This window comes from Cheilinus undulatus, linkage group 1, assembly GCF_018320785.1.
Source record: "Cheilinus undulatus linkage group 1, ASM1832078v1, whole genome shotgun sequence".
NCBI lineage: Eukaryota > Metazoa > Chordata > Actinopteri > Labriformes > Labridae > Cheilinus > Cheilinus undulatus.
Window position 1 is genome coordinate 36,788,773 of NC_054865.1, and position 24,478 is coordinate 36,813,250.

At 38.9% G+C, this 24,478-nt stretch overlaps 1 long non-coding RNA gene across 1 annotated transcript; it reads right to left on the bottom strand.

The window, feature by feature from the left end:
- Positions 1–6,513: 6,513 nt before the first annotated feature.
- On the bottom strand, positions 6,514–23,782 carry LOC121513244. Its single transcript, XR_005992188.1, has 3 exons — positions 23,424–23,782; positions 21,786–21,851; positions 6,514–7,415 (listed from the first exon to the last, which is right to left on the bottom strand). It is a non-coding gene; the product is annotated as an uncharacterized LOC121513244 (long non-coding RNA).
- Between the last annotated feature and the right edge of the window lie 696 nt (positions 23,783–24,478).

The following is a 24,478-nucleotide window of genomic DNA, read 5'->3' on the forward strand; positions in this document are numbered from 1 at the left end:
TATAAGTCACTTACAAGAAAATGTAAAGATTCTAAGAGATGGACTGTGATGTACATCTAAATTTGTTAGCTTTAGGCTAATATTTATTGAAATTTCCATCAATAGGCCGACAGATATAGAATTGCTTGGTGCTACTTTTAATTTAAGAAACAATCTAATTTACTTGACAACACTCAGTAACAGAAAACGTTTAGCTGATCCTTTTCAGAAAATGTTCTGTTGAATAAATTGTTTCTGAGCTAAGAGAAGTGAAGTCAGTTTCTTAATTCCTCAGATAACGCTGCTTTTTCTCTTTTTGTTATTTAATAGAAGCAAACAGCTTTGAGAAGCTCTACAGCCACTGTATGGTGGTTGTACCACATGGAAACCAGGTAGTGGTAAAATTAATGAAAAAACAATAGTTTTAAAGCAAGATAAGATACTATTTTATTGTTCCACTGGGTTGTTTTTTTGTCTGTTTTTCAATAAAAAGACTGTATGTTCAAAAAACATTAATCATCCCATGCTTCACCTTGCAAGGCAAACATTACTTCTCACATATCTGTAAATATACGGATGATGCCTCCTTGTGTCCAGTGCCAAAATGTAAACTTTTTACAGATGGATAAAAGGCTAATAAACAACCTGGGGAGAGGCTAACATTGTTGTAATTTCCCATAAAGCAGCTTGGCATTTAGGTTTGGGGAACCTCTGCGATAAAACAGAACTAATATTGCATATCGAGAAATAAGTGAAGACGCTGACCTACCAGGATAGCAGCATATGTTTCAATTAAGGACATATGAGCAGCTGAATGAGCTAAGCTAACTTGTTTAGCCTTTCAAATGTTCGTTTATATGTTAAATGACTGTTTTTTATCTAATCGTCCCATCTCACTGTCCGCTTAAATATACCTGACACTACCAAAACGATCTAACAGCATTTCATACCGACTGATAAATCCTGATGTATCTCATGTCAAAGTGGTTAATCTCACTGCTGATACGTATGACATCATAGCCTGTTAAGTTAGGAGCCTGGTTCAGCTAGCACATTGCCATATGGTCTGCCCAGAAAGGTCCATTTTTTTCAACATACTCACAGCACATTACAGATGGAGGGGAGGAGTTCTGCTGGCACGTTTGACATCATGGAGCTTCCAATAGGAATGAATGAACTTCCTGTTGACTTACCGCCATATGTAGAAAGAGGCGTTAAGGTTTTGAGTTTCAGGCAGAACTTTGTATAAATCAGTGCTGATAGAATCAGCAAAAATGAGTTTGGAAATATGGCAAAATGTAATATTGTAAATCCCTATTTTTAACCCATAAATAAGGTCAGTTTAGTTGTCAATATTGTTTGCAGTTCTTTGAAAAACAGGATCAAGGGGATCTTAAAAAAGGACAAGAAAAATCAAATGAATTTTTGATTCAAATGTATAAATCAATAAAAGTGCCTGTACTCATTTTTTTCTTTGGTGGTTTTAGTCACCATGATAGCAATATATTAAGGCTTTCCCTGTTTTAGCAATTTTATTTATGCACCTCATAGCATGTGGATCTGATATTTCCACCTTCATTAAAACATATCACTTGATGGCACAGAGAATCTGTAAACTTGTGTGGTCTTTTCCTCTGCACTCCCTCTCTTTCTAAGCTTCTCAAAGATTCAGATTACTTCAAGCTATTTTTCTCCCAACATACGGCATCAGCCTATCATCAGAAAGCAGACCAAGACAGAGCCGCTCATGCATACACAATTTGGCAGGAAATGACTGTGTCAAAGTCTAACGTAAAGCCAAGTTTAATTAATGTAGGTATGATGAAAGCTAACTTGTCAGTACAGGGCATTTTACACAAGTGACATTTACATTGCTTTTGTTAAGGGGGATTGCTCCCCCCCAAAATCAAGAACACCAAGTAATATGCTAGCAAGGATTTTACACTTGTGTGATTTTCTGAGCGGAGTAAATAATGCAATCTGCCAGGAAATCTTCATTCACTGACAGTCAAAAAGGAAATTGATGCCACTTGTTACAAATATTCAGTGCATTTATTTTTTATCAGTATTTCCCATAACACAGAGGATTAATGTGCCTCAGTTCAGAGGATGAACCGTGACATCGTCATTTTCCGTTAACGTGCTCCATCTCTTGTATCCATCATTATATCTACACTAGTTAAATGTCATCCTTTTTAGAGCATTTTCAGTCCCATGCAAGGTTATCCACCTTTAAAAAAAGAGTGGCAAAACATTAAAGCAAAGGGTTTGCTGTTGTCTCTGTTTAAAGCAAAGGATGGATTTTTTACAGAGATAAAGGCTGCTGCTCTTGTTCTTAGCATGTCAGTTTATTGACACCATTCTCACAGCAAAGGGAGATTATTAGAAATGATAGATAATCGCTTGATAAAAGAACATTTTTGTATCAAATCAGTGGTGCAGAAAAATACAGGGTCTGACTGAACGACTTAAAGGAGATTTTCCAACATCTTCCTGTCAACTTGGTGAAACTAAAGACGCGACAAAGTAAAATTGAATTCGCCTGGCTGAAACAATGTAGGTAGGAGGATTTAACAAAGAAAGCATTTCTAAACAAATAAATGTCTTTGAGCTGTGAGAGCTAACAGAGCAGAATAGCTCGGATAGAATGTGCTGAATCTGCGACGGCTATCCCCCAAATAGAGGTGATCCTAAATCATGTGCTTATAGGTTGCAGCTTGAGAGCCCAGGTGTCATGGATAATTCCTACTCAGATATCTATAGCCCCCACTATCTCACCCCCATTCTCTCTCTCTTAGCTTAACTCCACCTTTGTCACTCTGTCAAATAAGCAAGCTGCCATCCTATTGATCCCCCCCCAACCAAACTCACAACCTCCAGACACCCACCCCCATCCACCGGCCCATCATAAGGCCAGCTGTTAAACCTTTGAGCAGAGAGAGAGAGGACACTCCCCACTGAGTGCAATTGGGATTTGAGAACTTAAACACTTCTCAAGCACAAAATTTCAGCCTGAGCAGCAGAGAGGGGATTCTGTCCTCAGGCCCCCCTCACGCTCACCTGATCAGAAGGTCAGTCCCATCACCATCGTCCTTCTTGCCCATCTTGCACTCTCGACGCCTCTCAGTAGCTCTGGAAGGGGCTCAGCTTTCTCATTTACTTCAAACACTGCTGTCAACAGTTTTCGCCGCTGTCCTTGACTTGAAAATGATACCGGATTCATATTTTTGAGGATGACACACCACAGGGATGAAGGCCAAAAGTGCAAGAGGGATGAAGGGGGATAGCAGGAGGGGTTTTAGAGTTAAACAAGGGGCTGTGATGGAAAGTAAAGAAAAAAGCATTTCACAAAGAACATGAAGCCCAGAAAAGGAGGACAAAGTGGATCCAATGCTGTTCATGAAAATGGTATCTTTGCAATTTTACTGCAAAAAAGGAGCTGGTGCGGATTATCATGTAAAACAAGAATCAGTGAATGAAAAACTAAACCTGAATTCCAGTGTTTTAAGTCACAAAGTCTTTGCCACACTGGTTGATGGTTTAACTCCCAATCCGGTCACAATATGGTACAAGTCTCCCTCAGTCTCTCCTCCCACATTTCCTGTCTCTCTCATGTGCTTTGAAATGAAGGCACAAATCAACCCTAAAAAGCTCCATGAAAGACCTACATTAACCAGTCATACATTGAATGATGGGCCATGTCTTTTAGCAGAAATATCAAGAATATTAAATCAAACTAAATTCAAATGGAGCAGTCAGCTGAAAAACCATTCTCAACTCTGTTACTGCTGGTCAGTCATCCTCCTCATCCACTCAAAGCAGCCATGGTAAGATCCTCCAATCATTGTAATAAGTTCCAATAAACTAAGGTCAGTCTGCACTATTTTTTTACCTGTTACAATGGCCACTATGTCAGACTAGGTGATGACAAAGCCATAAATTGATGCAGCCACTTAACCAACAGACATGACAGACTATACAGAGGTACTTGATCAATCACTGCAGGATGTGATGATGCTGGAAGGAAGAGGGGCTGAGCTGGACTAGACCTGCAAAGAGGACTGTAAACAAACATGCTGGGTTCATTGTACTGTTCTGTATCTGTCTATTAATCTACACCACATGGACAGAAGTATGTGGCCACACCTTTAATTATTGAAATAAGGTGTTTCAATCAGACCCATTGCCACAAGTGTATAATATCAAGTACCTAGGCACTGGCACTGTGACGTCATTTAGCTGCAGCGCTACTTGCCGTTCCTATCTGCAGTTTCAGACTGGCAGCCAGTGTTAGGGCTGCATCTCAGATACGAAGCCTATCTGTATCCTAAGTGACGTCACAGTGCCAGTGCAGACCAAAACATGACGGCCTCCTGGTGAGTTTATAAACTTAAATTACTCAAACTGTAGATATCTAGTGAGTTTTTCCGTCAAATGTACATATGAGAGATAGATATATCTATCCAACAAGATGAACTTGTCTGATCATGTAGGGTTCCTTTTAATGCCTCAGCTACCAAGAGATTTTGGACTATGCTATGCTTCCAACTTTGTGGCAACAGTTTGGTGAAGGCCCTATTCTATATCAACATTACCATGCCCCAGTGCACAAAGCAAAGACTACAGAGAAATTATTTGATGAGTCAGCATGTAAGAACTTAAATGGCCCGCACAGAGCCCTGACCTCAACCTCATTGAGCACCTTTGGGGCAAACTGGAGCGATCATTGGGAGCCAGGCCTTCTCATCCCGCATCAGTGCCTGACCTAAAAAATGTGCTACAGAATGAATAGGCACAAATTCCCATAAAAACACTCCAAAATCTTGTGGGAATCCTTCGACAATTGGGAGCTGTTACGGCTGCAACAGGGGGGAACTTAATATTAAAGTACATGCATTTGAATACAGTGTCATTACAGTCCCTGTTGGTGTAATGGTCAGGTGGCAGTATACTTTTGTCCATAGAGTGTATCTTTAAGTTAAACTGACAGATGATAATCAGAATCAGTATCTGCAGCAAACAAAACATGATTGGGGCATCCACAACATTAATGTTAAAGTATTAGGAGATACATACATGCTAAAGATGTTTAGTAAAAAATGGAAGGTGCTTTACAAACCCGAATAAACACCAGAGCAGAGGACAGGGCAGGGCTGGAAACACTGGCTGGTGAAAACAACAAAGTAGAAGACACTTCAAGTAATGGACAGGACACAAATTGGTCTAACTATCTCTTTGCCAGGCCACTGAAAGAGTATCCAAATGTACTTCCCAATTTAACTTGGGCTCAATGGTTACTGGAGACACACCTGATGAGACCAGACAGGTAAACAGCAGGCACTGAGGATACATTCGACTACAAGTGGTAAATCTGCCCCTATCACTGCCCATAAATCTACAGCTGAAATGTTTCAGCTTCGCTGTCCTTTCATTGTGACCCATGCTGTATGTTTTGTACCCATGCCCTTTATCTATTCAGACCTGTAGGTGTCCTGTAACAACACCTGCAAGAGTGTAAAAGAGGTATTTAAGGCCGTATCACCACTACAAAAAGAGCAGCATGTTAACAAGAACAAGACAAGCACATTACGTTCAAACAATGCAGCACTGCCTCCAATCCTGTGCTCTCTTTCACTCACTACATCCCACCCCCTCGGGGTTAGCAGACCTTCCTTCATGTTCAAAGATTATCTGTTAATCCAAAATGTGCAGGAGCATGAGACGGCAGGAAAGGGACCAATACTCAGGGGGATGGGAGGGAGGGATGCATGGCTTTATTTGTTTGTTGGCTTTCATATTAATCCATTGGAACAGGGTGCGCTTTCCCCCTCTTTTCTGGGCATGTGTAAATGTTTTAGAGCCATTAAATGGAAGATGGAATTTTCAATGGATAGCATGTAAAAGTATTAATTGTAAAGACCATTATTTGGTGTCCATGAGGCTGAATCAGCTTAGCCACTCCATTCCCCCATTTGCATACAAAATGCTTTATTTTGGCAATCAATGAAAGTGCTCCACTGTATGTGTGGCTTATCACATGCTTGCAGGAAATGGATTCCTTAGCCATCTCGTTAAATTCTGTTGATGCAGAACAATTTGAAACATGGCACAGGCAGCAATGACATTTAAAGATGCCTCGGCTTAATTATATTTTGCAAACATTTGGGCTGTTTGTCCTAGGGGATAAAGTGCCGCCACTACAAAGTTAACTTGTTAATAATTCAAAATGAATCTCTCTTTTTTGTTGAGCACCAATCATTATCTCCTATTAGTGCTGGTTAAGGGCATTCAAGGTGCCTCAAACACACAAGGGAGGCATGCAGCTATTTAATACTTAAAGCATGCACATGAAGCTCTATGAACTTTCAGCAGAAAAATCCACTGAACAAACTGGAAATGACTGGAAAATGTTCAACCTCTAAAACAGAAGGGAGATACTAAAGGGCACAAACTTCTGACAAATTAACAAGTACATGATTTTAATAAATGCATATGCTCAGTGATACATTAATACAAAATTAGCAATACAAAACACACCAAAGATTCTAAAAGGGCTTGGCACTATCTCTTTTAAAAACAATTTTATAAGATTTGTCATGGACAAAAGTGTTTATAGCAAATTTAAAATGCAAAAACTGAAAGTGGTAGGAGAAAACTGATCGGTAAAAGGGACACTGAAATATACAGGTGTTGTTCCATGGTCATAAAAATCCAACCTTTTTGTCAGTCTCTACATAAAAGAATTTGTGTAATACAAATGAAGTTTAAACAATTGTTTGCTTTAGGATTGAGCAGTAAAATATCTGTCCATTCCCAGAAGCAGCATCACTGCCCATGCACTGATCTATTTTGAAGTCAAAATGGAATGCGATCCACAGTAATCTACCAATTAAAATGCTTTAATTTCTATTTCTGGGAGCAAATCGGCAGTAAAAAATAATTATAAAAGCTTTTAAGTTAACTCACAGTAAGACAGATCCTACCATCTTGGCACACACGTGTTGAGCTATCTCTTACGTTTTTATAAATTTGCCCAAAATGACAGAGCAACACAAGTTTCTGCCATGGAGCTCAAAGATATTAATACAAAAATACTGGACACAGCCCAGTGGTAATAAGGCTAGAGGAAAAAAAGACAAAACGTCATTTTATCCTCTGTCCTAAATAATTCCACTGGAGTGTGTGAACAACACTGCAGCAATAAATCACTTCTAGCACCCCTGTAACAAACACTTTCCTGCAATTTCATACATACAGCAACAGCGCCATCTGCCAGCAAATCGTACTGCAGAGCAAATCGCTCCCTCTCAGGTCAATCAGAGCAGTTCCACCAGTCCGGCACCGGCGCGTCTGTGAATCGCCACTGTCGTGTGCTTAGCTGAGGATATGTTGCAGGTCTATTTTCAGCGCTGGCCGCTGCCAAACTGCATCAATTCCTGTCAATCAGAAAGTTCACAACAGGAACTCACAAACTTAGAATCTCCATTTCTTTCAAAATACAACACAATGCACAGACTACTGATCATAAATTGTCACTATATCAATATAACATCTCATCCTGCAGCAACAGCAAAGGGTCACCGGGAGGTCAGTGGGTCACAGAGCTAAAACAGTGCCATTGTCGAGGAAAAGTTCACTTCTGAGGACATTTATCCAAAGAATTCAACATAAAACCACCAAAATTAGCCTTTTAACTTCCTGATGTACTCACCCAATGGTGGAAGCAATAATAACATGGACTTACACCAGAATGGATGATAAATTAACCCCAAAAGGTAAAACAAACCGCTGCTGACAAACTGTTCCTGCGTGAACTTGCAGTTCTCCCACTCCCGAACTCTGCCTGCTGATCAGGGCTGCGAGCTGCGGCACAGCACTCTGGAGACGCTTCCAGTGGGTGAGGTCGCTCGCCTTCGGTTGGTGCAAACCTGCAACGCTTCAGTACGTGGCGCAAAAAAACATGCAATAATTCCTTTTTCACTCGCGCCCCCCCCCCGGTCTCTCCCTTCCATAGAAACCTCACCTTAAACACCATGATTTGCCTGTGTGTTACGTGGAAATTAACCATGGAACATGATGGATAGTGTGCCAAAGTTTGTGCTCACTGCCATGCAACATAGACTGAATTAAAAAGTTGCTCTCCATGTCTCTAATGATGGATGCTGTGATGCGCAAGCTGGTCCCATATGAAGCTCTTTGTCAGGATGGATGGACCCAGAAGGTTTTTTTTTTCTTTTCAAAGAGTGAAAGAACCAGAGGATTAACTTCACTTTATTTTCTTTTCAAAGCAAATGCAAATAAAGCACATCAGACTTAGTGTGTGAGGTTTGAAAGCATGATGTTTTATACATCTAAAAACAAAAAACTCAGTGTGGAAAGACCTTTAGGCTTTGATTACTTCATCCTTTTAAAAGACAAGCCATTTGACTTTTGTAAGAAATTTTTTTCAGCCAACTAATATTTTTGGTGCTTATTGGTAAATGATTGGACATTTAATCGTTTAGCTAGCTAACTGCACACATCCCTAGCTAGCATTAGTGGTGCTAGTGCTGCCAGCCTTAAGTCTCCTTTGCATTGTAGCATCCACATTCCTGCACATAATGTGGTTACTCTTTACTTATACTTTCTTTTACTCTCTTGTACTTAAATCTTGCTTAATCACCAGTTTCATCCCGATACGATATTGATTTTTTGAACAACGGTATGATGTTTTCCGATATCACAAAATCTGCCATGATACGATATGAGTTGATTTGATAAAGGGGCCTCTGATTGATATCTGCCGATTTTATGCACAAATTTCACAGTTACTGAAAAATACTGTTTCTGCAATTAAATTCTTTATGTCTCTTTATTTAATAAAAACATCTCTTTAATAAAAAGAACAAAGACCTGCATTTCACTACAATAACAAATGTTTTCTCATGTCTTTAAACTAAGACCCCTGATAACCTTTAAATTAGGAACATAACTGAACATTGTGTTAAAATATGTTGATTTAAAGCAGCAAACATTTTCAGTACCAAACATTTTAATTCCTCAAACCTTCAGATCACTCTTAAGCACCAACATGAACTTTTTCTGCAACCCTTTGTAATAATGATTAAAATTTTTGGTCTGTTTTCCCATTTTAGATATTTTTCTTGAACTTAACACATATGTGGACTTCAACATTATTTATATTTCTGCTCTCTATCAGCCCTTCATACTTTACACAGGGGCCTATTAATGTGGAAGATAGTTCATTAATAGTTCATTTGTACATTATGAGATTTAAGTGAGGTTAAATGTGGCATATGATGTTTTTGTGATGACTTTATTATTTTTGATTTATTGCAACCTTAATTTTAATGGATGGAGAGGTTAGAAAGTTTTATTTCAAAAGACACTCTTGTGATGAACAGCCTCATAACAAGAGCGAGGGGGTGGGTGGTATACAGAGAAGAGCTGTCCTGCTTGAACCATGTTAAGTTTGGACAGCTTATATATTTTCATTATAAATCTAACATGAGACAGCGAAATAAAATCAGTGTATCAAAGGAGACATACAGCAACGGACTTTTCCCTCTCTGTTTATCTGGAGTCTGCAGTACAGACGACATGCTACCTGAGCCATAACAAGCTGAGTGTTTTATCCGTGAACGATCTCATACGGCGGTTGTATATGAATAAAGATGTAGACACAGTTGACAAACTAAGGGGAGACACCTGTCCTGCAGTACTGTCTGTCTGAAATATGTCCACACAGCCAAGAGAGAAGAGAATATCCTCTTTATCTCAGCCACAAAACCTTAAGCCACTGCTGCTGGTGAGCTAGCTTGCAGCTAGTTTGTTGGGGCAGAAACTGGCAACAGGCGTGTGGGGGGAAATAAAAGCGTAGCTTGAAGCATTGAATTAGATCAATGTTTTGACCAATCAATGTATCAATATACGTCATCAATGAATCGTTACACTTCTAGTGGCTACTAGTGGCGGGCATTTTTTCAACAGTTTAGACATAGCCTTTGATAAGCACTGTGAATATGAACTGATAAAAATGATCAAGAATTATCATAACAAGCTATCAATTCTAGTGCAGACAACAGAGGAATCAGACTTTAATCATTTTGAAGCAGGTCATTTAAAAATGTGTGGTATCAAAAAGTATGCTGATGTTGACAACATAGGTTAAAAACTGCTGGTGCCTCCACTAGAGCACTAGATAACAAAGAGAAGCATTTGCTCAGCTGTAATGTCTTGCAGATGGATGTCTAAGCTCAGCTCAAAATACAGAAAAATGTGTTTTTGCCTTGTTGTTGTGTTTGTGCATTCACGAGAAGAGTTTACACTCAAGTTTTCCACATCAAGACGTGTGTCTGTTTTGTTCATGATAGTGCATGAAGGCAACACACATTTGAATTGCATCCCTCAGAGATTGTGTCTGTCCTAAAGTGTGCAGACTGGCAACCATACAACCAAATGACAGTCAAGGTCTGGCCTGTATTGTAAAGCATGTTTCGACTCTATTAATCTACCTCATTCCCTTTTCTTCTATGAATACACAAGATTCAAATTTGCGACACTGTGTCCTTCATGACACTCAAAGCCAGGTGCATCCCCATCAATATCAGCAAAAAGAGGAAAAGAATTAAACCTTCTCAGAACATACACTGTAGGAGTGCATTGATTTAATACACTGCCATAAGCCCTTGCTCTTGCACTCGACATGCAATTTGGAAATAAATTGACTGATTTAGATAGAGGCACGAGGAAGAGTGAAAAAAAAAGCCCTGATGTAAACTGCCCTGCTACTATTGAGTAAGGTGACATTGCGCAACAAATCACTTGCATGAATAGAGAAAGAAAACGATTTCTATTTCTAAAAAGTAATTTTGTTTAGGGAAGGTGTGTTGATTGCCATGTATGTGAATCTATTCCTCACTCGACTCAAGGAGCATGAACATTTTATAAAAGTCAATGTTATATTTTGCTGTTAGCATAATAATCAGACAGGCCAGACTTTCATCCAAAGAATAACAGAATCTCATTTATTCCAAGTACATAATAGAAGGCCAACTGCAAAGCTCTATCTCTCTTGTGCTTTCTGTACTTCTGTTCAGGAGCAGAAATAGTTGGCTTTTGCAGCAGCAGAGTCCATTGTGCTTTAATTGAGCCCAATGAAGAATAATTAAGTAATTAAAGGCTTGATAAGAAAGGCACAGTAAACAGATAAAAGACAAGCTCTGGTATTAACAATACAGGACAATGCAAATTGAAAGGAACATACCTCCAGTATGCCATCACTAAAAGAAGACAAAGCATCAAAGGCAGCTCCCAAAATGGGGCGACAGTCTGTATGCCATTTCTTAAAAGAGCCTGTGAATACACACGTGGTCAGACTCAAAATGTAATACTTCCCAGCTGGATTTTAGGAAAGGGAGTGCACTGTGATATTTTCACCACTCTGACATTAGCGGGTTTTATTTTTTCTTGAGTAATTGCACAGCTTGATGTGTACTCAGGGGTTTCCATGAGAACGATGAAAGCCTTATTTCAACAATGCTGCAATTATGGGGAAATATGGGAATACATTTTGAGCCAGTTCACAGTTGAGTTGTCTGGAATAATAGGAATAGAAAACAGAAACAGAGAGCAAGGGTGAAAATGGCAATCCAAAACTCAACTGTCTTTAAAATACCAGAGACTCAATGAAAATAATCCATACAAGTTAAAATTTCTAATTCCCTCTTTGTGCTGAATGCTGCAGAGCTTCCATATTACTTTGAAGTAGTTCATGTTGCCAAATTTCCCAAACAGTGGTATCTGCTTTATTCAACATACAGCAGCCATAATCTCTGTTGGCATCATATGCTGGTTGGCAGTGATAATCTATAATCCATTCATCCAGAGTGGGTACACAAACACATATTTGTTTCCTAGGATTAAAAGCTTATAGATGGTGTATGGCATGGCCAATAATGCTCATCCATGCCAGCTATGGCAGAATTTCCAGCTGTATTGTAGATATAAGGTCTGTTTTTTAAGTCACAAGGCTGTTTTCAAAGTATTTTAACACAGAGTACAACACAAATGTTCAGAGGGTTTTTATAAGAATGGGAGAAACTAGAGAAAAATTTCTGCCTTGACAGTGTCTCTTAGTCATACTTTTACTATTCAGCTGACTTGCTGAAGTGACAGGATTGAGTCTCCTCTACTGTAGATTGCCGCTATGTCAGCGAATGAATTGGCTCCATGAAGCTCAACCATCGAATTCTAAGACTGAGCCATTTATTTTGATTGGAGGGAAACTCGATTATACTGCTGATAGTCAGAATACTAATGCCGCTGTGTTTCTCATAGCGCTGATTGAGCTAAAGTTACATTGTTCACTCTGTTCTACTTCTTAACTCTGCTGTTTTGTATTTGTTGTGCATTCAGACGTCCATATAGTTAACAAGCACCCTCACTGTTTTGCAGCATCTCTCTTAGCCTCCCTTTCCTCTTTTACTACAGCTTAGCTTTAGCACTTAGCCTAGCGATGGCTTCTCTCTCTGCCTCTGGTTCTGTTGCCCGGTGTGCCAGATGTTTAGTTTTACCCCGTCCTCCTATTGATAATGGTACTTGTATTCAATGTAGTTTATTTGTAGCTTAGGAGGATAGGGTCTCAGTTGGAAACACAGTTACACACCACTAAATCCAAACCCTTCAGTAGCTGGTGTGAGCCGACCTAGCTTATTCACTTATTTCTACAAGCCTTGTGTATTATTAAGCAAACAACCCACCTAAACTATAGATACACGCAACCCACGTTTTTGATGACAATATCACACAGGTTTTTCAAAGTCTGTTAGTCCGTTTGCAATAATTACAGTGTGAACCCAAAACTAACTGAATCAAATGTATACAGTGGAACAAATACATGAAACTTGGTCCAGCTTTTCAGGTGTTGAGGATTAATTTTGGAATATTTCTTAATCACGGAGAAATGATCGCATTACCATTAGAAAAACAGCTTTGTTATCCCAGGATAACAAGATAAAAAACACAAGATCTTGAGAAAATAACCCAAAAGATAAACTAGATACTCTATATATGCTCAGTTGGGAGACAGTTTAGAGCGTTGAGACTTGGGTCAGGAACAAGAGGGCGTTGGCTGAGTCCCAGTAGAGGCCAAGTCTGAAAAATGTTCTGGTGGCTGGAGAGGTGCCAGTTCACTTTCTGAGCATTGTCTTGGTGCCCTCAAGCAAAGCACCAACTGCTCCGGTGCTCTTCTGTGTGCAGTTCCTCACTTTAACATCTGTCCATTAGTCCAGGTCCATAGGGATCCGGGGTGTGTGTGTGTGTGTGTATGTGTATTCCTGGCCTATGTGTGTGTATCATGTTCAGTAGGCTAGCAGAGTTTAAGCTCTGAATTCCCCCTCAGGGGAAATAAAATAATCTGGCTGAAAAAGTAAAGACATTTTTTGATTGTGAGATTAATCATTTGATGTAACAATGCTTCTTGGCAAAAAAATCTTATACTGTTGGAAAGCCTGCTTATCACCCTTTCAAATGGTGCCACAATCGTAAGGAACATGCATTTGGGGGAATGAGCAGCAGAGCTGAGCATGAAAAAATTTCCAAATCTTTTCTGCCAGTACCAAACAGCTTATTCTGTTATTTACTCTAGTTTGGTGTTGTTTGGTGGATTAGATGATGAAGTCTATAGAGACAAGACATATTGGCAATTGAACAATTTATTCATTTAACAAACAGGAGCCTCAGCAACAACAGCCTGGCTCCTCCTACTCATGCTGGTCACCAGCCTGGTTGCACACTGCTGTGGGATGGCATCACATTCTTCAACCAGCATTCATCAGAAGTCAGCCATTGTGGTTGTGCTCGTCACTCTGGCACAATCGGCGTGCCCAAGCTGATCCCACAAGTGTTCAATGGGGTTGAGGTCAGGACTGCTGGCAGACCATTTCATCCTCTCTACTCCCAAACTCTGGAAATAGTCTCTGATAACCTTGTTTTGTGGGGCTGAGCGTTGTTATCTTGTAGGATTTGGTCCCAGACTGTGGAGATATTGGATTGCCATTGGTCTTAGAATCTCACCTCCACATCTCGCCGCGTTGAGATTGCTGTCAATGATGACGAGCTTTGTTTTTCAGTCAGGGGGATGCCACCTCACACCATCACACTGCCTCCTCACTCTATTGGTGCAGCAATCAGCATAGCATTCTCTGTGTCTTCTCCACACTCTGACCCAACGATCCAACTTCCCTTAGCAGAATCTGGGCTCATTGCTGAACATAACAGGTGCCAATCAGCTACCTGATTGTCAGCACCTAGGGGTACCAGAAGCTCAAAACAAGAGTAAATAGCAGAAGAAGCTGTTTTTTCTTTTACATTGGCAGGGAAGATTTGGCAGCTTTCAAGGGCACAGCCCACATTCTCAGCTCTGCTGCTCATCCCACAAACACAAGTTCCTTACAAATGTGGCACCACTTTAAATGGAAATAAGCAGGTTTTCCAACAGTATAAATCTATTGCCAAGAAGCATTGTTACAATAAAGAAATAATCTAACAAACAAAAATTTCCTTACTTTCTGTTTTAAGTTTAGATTAACCTGATTTTGTGAAGCTTCTTCTGCTCTTCAGTATCTCTGTTGCTGTTTTAATTCATTAAGAGAAACAATTACAGAGACACTCCTTGTCTACATTTATACTCCAGACTAATAAAGTTCATGCTGATGTGACACAAGCCATGAAAGCAGATAAGCTTCCAATACAGATGTTCTCTCAAAGTAGCTTTAATTTCTGAAACATGGACACAAACAACACCGCAATCAAACAAGTCTTCAAGTTGGACACCCATTAGTGTCACCATTCAGTATCTAATGATGCCGAATTACTATCTTCTTTTATTTAAGAGCCTAAAAATGTTTTTTTTTTTTGTCTTTTCATAGTTGACCTTCAGGGTTTAAAAAAGGCCCCCACCTTATCTTTTAATCCCAAAACAGATTTTTGTTGTGAAATTCTGCTGTAATTAGTGTATGCCATCTTCAATCACAGTGAAACGTGTTTTCTTCTGAAAAAAAAAAAGAAACCTCCAACCTTTTGACCACCAAATTTCAAGGAGCTCATCCTTGAGTCCAATAAAAAACTGAACCTCCCTTTTAACAAGTTCTGAAAAGTACTTTTCTGCTGTTCAATGAGGAAAAGCATCACATTAGTGGTAAGCACACCTGAGCCTTCTTTTAAGTTCTATTTTTCAAGTTTCATTAATGGTTTGTTCCATAATGCTGTGTCCAGATCATAAGGGTGACACATATTTTCCTCACATCACTAGCAAGGTCTTGCCATGTCATTTGTCGATGGCATCTCTGTACAAAAATGTGTTCTCTAGGAAACACGATGATATATCACAACAATCCCTCAATCAGATGGTATTCCATCCTGTACAAAAGCTGCATTCAACAGCAACTTAGAGAACAGGAGGCCAGCTGTAAATGCCTTCAGGGGGCTAAATTAGTACACACAGAATTGTACATCACGATCTTACTTCTTTATACGAGCACAGAGCTCTGCCCTTTACCATCTGCAGTAAACCATGACCAAAGGCTCTTAGTGGACTTAATCCTTGTGCCCTCCTCAAATGTACTGCCCTCCGGACACCAAGCTTTATACTAGGGGTGCACCGATCGATTGGCCAAAATCGGTATCGGCGCCGATTTCCTTAATTTTAGGAGACTGGCGATCGGCCGATCCTTGTAAATAAGATCAGTAGATAAGATCGGTTTAATATGCCTCTGCCTACTAAAATGTGAAAAATGAAAGACTAAAGGAACTAATATAATTTAGTAGTTTGGACAGCAATGCTTTAAACTTTTCATTTATATTTGAGAGAAGTACTTCATGTGCAGTTAAAACAACAAGTTTGTATTGTTTCACAGGTATTGTTCAATGTTATTCAATAAGATAAGATTGGAACATTGACGATGTATGCTGTCAGTGGATTTATATCAAATCAGTTTTGTTGCTAATCTTTGACCCATCTAAGACTCTTATCAGCACCAAAGCCCCATCTTCCCACTATTAATTTTATGGACAATAATCCATTTTTTTGTGTTTTTTGTTGTAAAAAATAAAATATTACAAATAATCAAACTGGTATTTAAAGGGTTAAAATCTTGAAAATGATTGAATGTTTGGTAGTTTTGAGCAGGTCTGAAGTTGTTAAAGAGATTAGAAAAAAAGTAGAAAAAAATATTGATGTACGCTGATTTTTTTTGTACGTGTACATTTTCGCCTCGAAGGTGTTAAGAGGGTAAAAAATGCATCAATGGAGTAAGAATGACATGTAAGAGCGAAACATGTTGGATTTCAAAAATTTAACTAGAAAGAAAATTCATGCCACAAGCTGTAAAACTGCCAAAATGATCACAAATTTTTTTTAAAAAATGAGTAAAATGGACAAAAATGCCTGAGGAGGGCATAAGGGTTAAAACAGGACCTTAAAATGCAGCCACAATTCCAGTTTAATTATTTATGAAGTGAAAATTATGTTTTGGTGTGGCACAGCCCAACAGAGACTCTTAACCCACAACACATTTAAGATGAATTAGACAGAGGTAACCCTCCTCTCTAACCCTGCAGAAAATCCAGGTCAGACAACACTACTCTCTGTACCTCATCAACCACTTGAAAAACAAGGAGGACAGAATTGTTAGGCATGGCCAAATGTGAAGAAAGTGACATTCAGACAGAATAACCAAAGGTGCAAATTCCATTTAGGTACTAAAAAACTGACAGTGGGCCCAAGACTCTGAAGAACCACTTAATAACAATTTAATTAGCAGATGGCTCTTCTTTGTATGCATTCTTAGCCTCTGTGAACAGCTGCAATTTGCTGCCACAAAGACACCCAACATAAGGAAACAAAACCTTTCTGGAGCACTTCCTCATTAGGCGTGCTCTCCATATGGAGACTATAGTGTACTTAGAGCCAAAAATCAACTCTATAGGTAGCTAATGAAGGGATGAAAGCTAGCACATAATATGAAGCTGATTTGTCTGAAAGAGAAAGCAAAGCTCTCCAAGTTTTAACCAAACAGTTCCCAATTCAACATGCCAGCTTCTGTCACAGAAACTGTGGAGTACACAGAATGTGCATATCCTAAATCTCCCACGCCATTATAAATGACAAATATTTAGTTTTTATTTGCATCTCACTGAAATATTGAGCCATTAACTTCTGAATGTCTCTGAGATAATGATGTGATGACTGTGTAATGATCGCAGTGAATTCCCTGTGGGTTTTGAGAGTTGCATAATAGGCAAGGCTGCATGTCATCAGCATAATAAAGAACACTGATGATGTGCCATTGTTGGCTTATAGATGTGTACAAATAGATCAGTAAAGGACTAAGAAATAACCCCTGAGGAGCACCCTAAATCATAGAGGGACCTGTGTTATTTTTAGTGATGTTTCTAGCTGTACAAAGTAGAATAGTGTTTAGCTGACTCATCTAAACTCGAGTAATTATATTCTGTAAACTAACTTTACATTGCAACAGTCCAAGAATGTCACACCGTAACGATGCAAAGTTGGATGTGGCTAATGTTAGCAGTGCTACTTCTGCAAGCCATAGATCCTTTTTGCAGGCTTATGTTCACATTCTGTGCTGAATATCATATTCAGGTGTACTTGGGTGGGAGTAAATATACCTCAGTAGCCAACCCAAGTGTCATCTATGTGGGGGAAACATTGCATTTTATATTTCTATCAACTTCCTGTATTTCATATACAAGACAAATTTTACAATGGACCTTTATCAGCTGTGTTTCATTTGTATGTAATACAGTGCACAAAATGCACAAAACAACGTAGCAAGTGTATTCATACGAGCAGCATGTAAGTAGAATAAATACAAAAACAATCTTTGCTTTCAGATAGACTTGCCACCAAGCATCTGTAGTCACTGATTGTTTTTTTTAATTTACTTTTCCACATATACACCTCAACAATATCCAGACTGGGTCTGATGCTTTTGCACAAGCGCTCAAGTTAGACAGCATAAGCTACAGGGATAGCAAGCATCACATTTGAGTCAAAAGCAGTAAAATACAAATGACTTGTATGAATGAACCTGTAAAGTGGTCCATGTTGTCACCATCTGACATACAAATGGTTAGCTGCTTACTAACTTGTTAACAGTCAACCAGGAAAAAGTCCAATGGCTGCTAAGCTGAAAGAGCTTGTATCGCCACCCACTAAAGTGGAGACAAACATACTACCTCCATTAATAAATCCTCCTCTGAGGCAATCTACGATATATCTGTCTCACATAGAGATGTCAGGGCTGCTGCAAAAGTGTTTTACTCTATTCTTAATTTTCGCAGCTACTACAGTTTAGGTGCAGGGCATTGTAAAGTTGGCAGATCTGACTATAAAGCACTGACTAATATATAGGTTAATTATGGGAATGGTACAAGCATTAGATACGTCTGTTGACGGTAAGCAGTCATACATAAAACAAGGATGAAATTTGCATTTTTCAGTTTGACAGCTCCATCATAACTGAGTAGGACATAGAAAAGAAACTTTGGACCTCATTGGTGTTTGGAGGAAAAATACAACAGAGAAATACAAAAAGTCAAACAGCATAATCCTGTACAAATTCATAATTGAGAACCATCCAAACAGAGGGTCAGCAATCTGAAAATGTTGAACTGAGGTACAAGAAACCAACATTTGGTATCAATAAAGCTTAACACAAACAGAAAATCTGATCAATTTAAATACAGAAGTTATCAACGTTAACTTCTTGCTAAGACATCAGATGTCCTTCTGACAGATTTTTTCAAATACCTCAAGAAGTTTCATCCAGAAAGTGTTGTGTATTAATGGATAACTAACTGCACAGCTCCAAGGATCCATTTATGTAGCTCCACTTCCCTTCAGGCCTTCAAGAGTCTCTACAAACGTCTGCCTAAATTCTTTCTGAGTCTACTTCAATGAGTTTTACAAAAGCTCTTCATCATTTTTATCTGTGTTTCAATTTTCTTGGGTTTCTGAGTGCACAAGCCCTTTTCATAAGAGGAATTTCTGAAGGTTTCATACATTGATAAATGTTTTGAACAACAACAGACTCTTGAAAGATAAGGAAGGGAACGATCATCTCTGCCTAATGAGTGCTTTAGGTTCTTAATTCTATATCCCTATGTTTGTTGGTTTAAGCCCAGAGCTAAAACAGAGCTCTGCTTTTAAAAGTTGTACATATAAAAGCAGTAAAGATTTAAATGATTTTTTTATACTTCCATTTCACTCATAATAAATCTGACTGCACAAGGAGAATCATGTAACGCTGTAACCAAATAAAGTACAGGCCTAATATCTTCTAATTTTTGATCATATTATCCAATTTTCACCCCTCATTTGGGAATCTTTAACTATCTTTGATAACTTCATTAATTCATTGTGGATCATTTATTATCCTTTGAGGAAGGGGTCATCAACTACATTTGTACAAGAGCCAGCTTTTTTTCTTGACAGACACTATGGGAACTGGGCTTTCAACAAAAATATTGTTTAAATGGTCTTATTAACACATTTTTGTTTCAGTATGTTTTATTTTCATCTTGAATGTACATAATTTTTAGCCCTTAACAGTGAGATCATACGCCAGCCACAATGCGGTGATTGAGGTATCCTTTGCTACATATTTCAAGGGCTATTGTGTTGCACATGACTGAGTTTGATGTAAATCTGCTGTGGTTGGCAAAAAACATGTTTAGGAAACAGGTGTTCAGTTTTGATTGTCAGGCAGGAAGAGCTTCACTCTCAGCTGTAATTTCCACATACACTGGCTGCACCATGCTCTGAGTGCCACGGTTCTGCTCCAACCAAAGGTGAGCAACCTTACACACTGGAAGCACGCCTAGAGCACTGCGAAACGCAGCGCAGCCCTGATCAGCTTGAGACAAAAGGGCAGAAATCACGGAGTTCATGCAGGAATAGAATGTCAACAGCGGATTATTTTGCCTTCTTGGGGTTGATCAGCCATTCATTTGAACTTGATTCTATGATATTATTGCTTCTGCCATGGGTGAGTACATTATGGAGTTAAAGATTATTGTCTGCTACAAAGAATCTGTAGTTTCATGTAAAACTCTGTGGCTTTTTACCTCAAAAGTGAACTTTTTCTTGTCAATGGCGCAGTTGTAGCTCTGTGACACACCAACCCCTCTTTGCTGACCCTTCAATAACCTTTTGCTTGTGCTGCAGAATGAGATACAGTTTTAGATATAGTGATGATTAATAGTTCGAGACTCCATGCATTGTTTTGTATTTTAAAGTTGACCGGATACGTTTTTCCTGCCATTTGGATCAACCTACTCTACATGGATTCATGCGGTTTGGCAGCAGCCAGCACCAAAACATAGACCTGCAGTGTATCTTCAACAAAGTAGAGCAGACTGGCGCTTCATTGACGTGCCAGAGCCAGATCAGAGCTCAGGCAGTGGAACTGCTCAGATTGACTAGAAGGGGGTGATTTGGTCAGCGGTACAATTTGCTGGCAGATCCAGGTGCAGCCATTGCATTTGGAAACTGGAGGTTAAAAGGTTGTTGTGAAAAACTGCAGCTTTAATCAAGAATGGACTGATATGCATGCGTTTATCATGCAAACTTACAGAAATACTATGTCTGTGTGGCTCCTGAATTAAATTATCGTTAAGGTGTCAAATAGGATGCTGTTTGAGGCCTGATGTGGCCCTCAAGCTGCCAGCAGATGATCAACTCTTTAAGATTTGTCTTCAAGTGAGTTTTTTTTTTTCAATTTAAAGTCATAAAAATATAAATATAAAATAATATTTTTAATTTTTGCACGCCTAATTTAACACTAGTTGTATGCAGCCCTCATAGATGAATCCTCGTAAGAGCTGGCATACAGGAGCCGTGTACTTCTACTGGAGAAATACATGATCTGTAAAACCTCACAAACATGCTGATCGATTTGGGTAGCTTTGCCATACATCTGTATGTGAACCTGCACTGCCATCTGCTGCTGTTTAGTATGAAACACACATCAGAGGGTCTACAGAGTGGATGGGATGAGAGGTCATGTGGTGCATTCAAGTGCACATAGTAAATAGCTAAACTGTAAATGCATGTTGAGTCATTTTCTTGGGAAAAATTTTCATTATATTTTGTAAGTTTCTGGAGGCTTTTGTGTGTTTTAGGAATCAAAAAGCCTGGCGATAGCTTGTCTAAAAGATGTAACAAGGGTGTAGTCTCTAATTCTCTTCTCTTTTTGCTAAACTGCATCTTTTACTCATTACAAGGTTGCAGCTCTAGTCCACAACAGGTTTTCAGAGATATAAAACAGCAGTTATGGTGAATATAAGCATAATAAAGAAGCTTATTTTTAGCTTTTAGAAAATAACAACAATGATAGACAAGGATTTCACTCCTACTCACTTTCAGACTGCCTCTTCATAGTAGACCACAACATGGCAATAAGCCAATCCCAATAAGAAATCTCAGCTGTTAATATTAATACACACAGAGAATTTCCTGAAATTAGGTCAACACACCTGTAAACCACCTCCAACCTGTACGTCTGCTTGTTATTTCTTCTCTGACAAATCATCCATCCAAAGCTATCAGTCTGCCCCTTTCGTCAAAACTGAATTACAACTGCAGCCGACCAGGAGCTGTCATGAAGTCTCACGCTAAAATCAAACGCTGACTCACACGTCAATCAGCAAAGCTCTGACCTGCCTGACAAACACATCTCATTAAACCATCCATAACACACAGTAACAGTGAGCAGCCTTACCTTAGCCAAGGTATTTCTTCCTCTCCACTCTCCAATTATCCTGATTCGTCTCATTGCTGCAGTTTCCTGGAAAATAGAAAAATATTTTTAAAAGGCAGTCGGTTTAGAGCTTTCAACAATTTGATTCTCGCTATCTCCCTCATTTTAACATGCAGACCAGATTTGGAAACATGTTTGCTGAGTGTTTGTTCTTTGTTGGGATATAAAAATAATAACCTTAGTTGAAAAGAAGTTAGCATTGGCATAAAGATTTTTAAACCAATGGCATACAGGAAAAAAGATTATTTAGTTTTAAAGTCTTGGAAGCTTTGCTTAAAATAAAAGAAAGTGAGTTGATGCTGATTTTTTATAAGGCCACCTCATCCATTTGCTGCAGTCTGTATTTGTAGTTGTACTTTCAGTAATCCAGATCATTATAATAGCAACGTCAGCAGATTCCCCCTTCTCTCCCTAGGGATTTGTAATCATAATTTCCAACAGCACTTGAAGGCATCTGCTATAATCTGGTCTAATCTGTGCAGCATCGTCACCAGATGAGAGATGACATCTGTGGATACTAGCTTTGCCTTTTCAAGTCAAACAAACGAACATCTTTGGTTTTCTGAGACAAAATGTCTATAACAACTTGCCAGAAGGTGACTCTGATATCATGCTCTGTTCTCTGCGTTTCTCTCTTCCTGCCCAGAATGCTTTTACCCAGAGAGAAAAAAGAGACGGGGCAGCCTGAGGGTAAGGCGGCTTATCAGATCATCATCCATCCATCCATCTCCATCCTGCTACGATGTTCTTTTTCTGTTGTTGTTGTTGCTGCTGCTGTTGCCAGCTGTTATTATGAGTATCCAGAGTACGCAAGGCCTTGGTCCCATGATGGTGCACACATGTTACTCAGAATGTTGAAGAAATGAATGAAAGGGAAGGGAAAACATGCCATTCTCAGAAAGTAAAGGGTGTTTATGGACTTTATAGACTTGATGTTCTTCAAAAAATTACACAATTCATGACAGTGAAAGGTGACTTGAAGGCTGATAGAGTGGTCTATAAATATCTTATTTTTTTAGACACTGCATATTTTGTGATTTTGTTTAAATCAAATAATAAACAATATTCATTGGTATAAAATGTACTGCTAACAGCCTGACAAAGTACTGTCTTTTAGCCTGTAAACAAAACAAAAGCATCATAGGTATATATATCAAGGTCACTTATCATCTCCACTGTAGCTAATGATGACAATTCACACCCAAGTTGAAAGGTTACTGAGACATTTTCGTAGTCTTAATACACAAATCCTTTTTTATTGCGTCCAGTTCAATAAGCAGCCACAAAATTGACTGTTGACTGGCCTGAATGGAAAAAGTGCTGGCCACAAAACATAAACTAAAGTAGTAGGCTAAGCCTACTCTAGACCCAAGTTTCCAAACTGAAATTAAAACAGATAGAGAATGTGTTTATCAATGGGTGATAGTCACTGGACCTGTTACGCTGCCCATCTAAAGACAATGTAGTGGTAAGTATTCTCAACACTTAGCAACCTACAAAGTGCAGTTCAAATTAAATAGCAGACAGCCACTTTAACTACAATTCAACCCACGTTTATGTATTTTTAATAAATCCCAGATGTCACTTTTATTAGCCTACCTTGAATCCCTGAAGGTATACAAGTCCACATCCTCCTCTTAATTGCTGATCCAAAGGAAGGTGATTTTCCTGTTTGACTGTATGTGGTAGATTTAAATCCATTGCTGAAGATAATAGCATCAAGCTAACCTTTTTTTAACAACACCTGGCATCAGGCGAACCTGCTCAGAGCTCTACCAACAGATAGCGCGTTGTGATGAACTGTTTTAAAGCTATTTACTTTCGTTTGAGGTGAATTTTAACCATGTATTTTGATAACAGTAGTCCTTCACTGTAAAAAGACAATGTCAAACTTATGACAAGCTTGTTTACGGCACTTTTTACCCAAGCCAGCAGGCCAAAATCACGAAGCCAACTACTTTTGGCAGTTAAACTGCTGCCACAGTGCGGCTGGTGCTAGCTTCATTTTAATTGGTCGAACAGATTGTTAATCAAAGGGCAGCATAATATGATTGGTGCAAACCAGCGGTAATGGTGGGGAAAAGGGCTCGGCAGGAAATGTGATTTGTTTGATGTATTTAAGTTTTATTTAAACGTCTTCCAAGCTAAAGCTTTCAATTACCTGCGAAAATGCTTGATTTTAATTGTATTTACCGAATTAATATAACAAAACATGAAATATGGAAGTTATGTTAACAAAATATGAAATGAGGGATTAGCCTACTTCAAGAGTGGTATGATCATCTCAAAGACACTATTTCCAAGTTTCCTGATTTCACTTACTAACTTTATTGGACCGCACTGGAAACAAATTAAAGCTAGCTGTGCTGGCCACAGGTATAATTTAATTTCCTGTCCATTAATGATGAAAATGATAGGCCTGATGTCTGTTCAATACATTTTTAAAGTTATAATAGATGTAAAATAGTGCATTATTGTTCATTATTTGCTGATTTTTTTTTTCTTTTAATTTGACTAATTGTTTTATCCTTTAGTTGGACCTGGGTTCTACCCCTCTGTGATGCAGCAGCTATCAGTACCAGATGACCCAGAACAGTGGGATGTGGATACTTCATACTCCATGACACAACAAGCTGAAACTATAGCCAAAATAA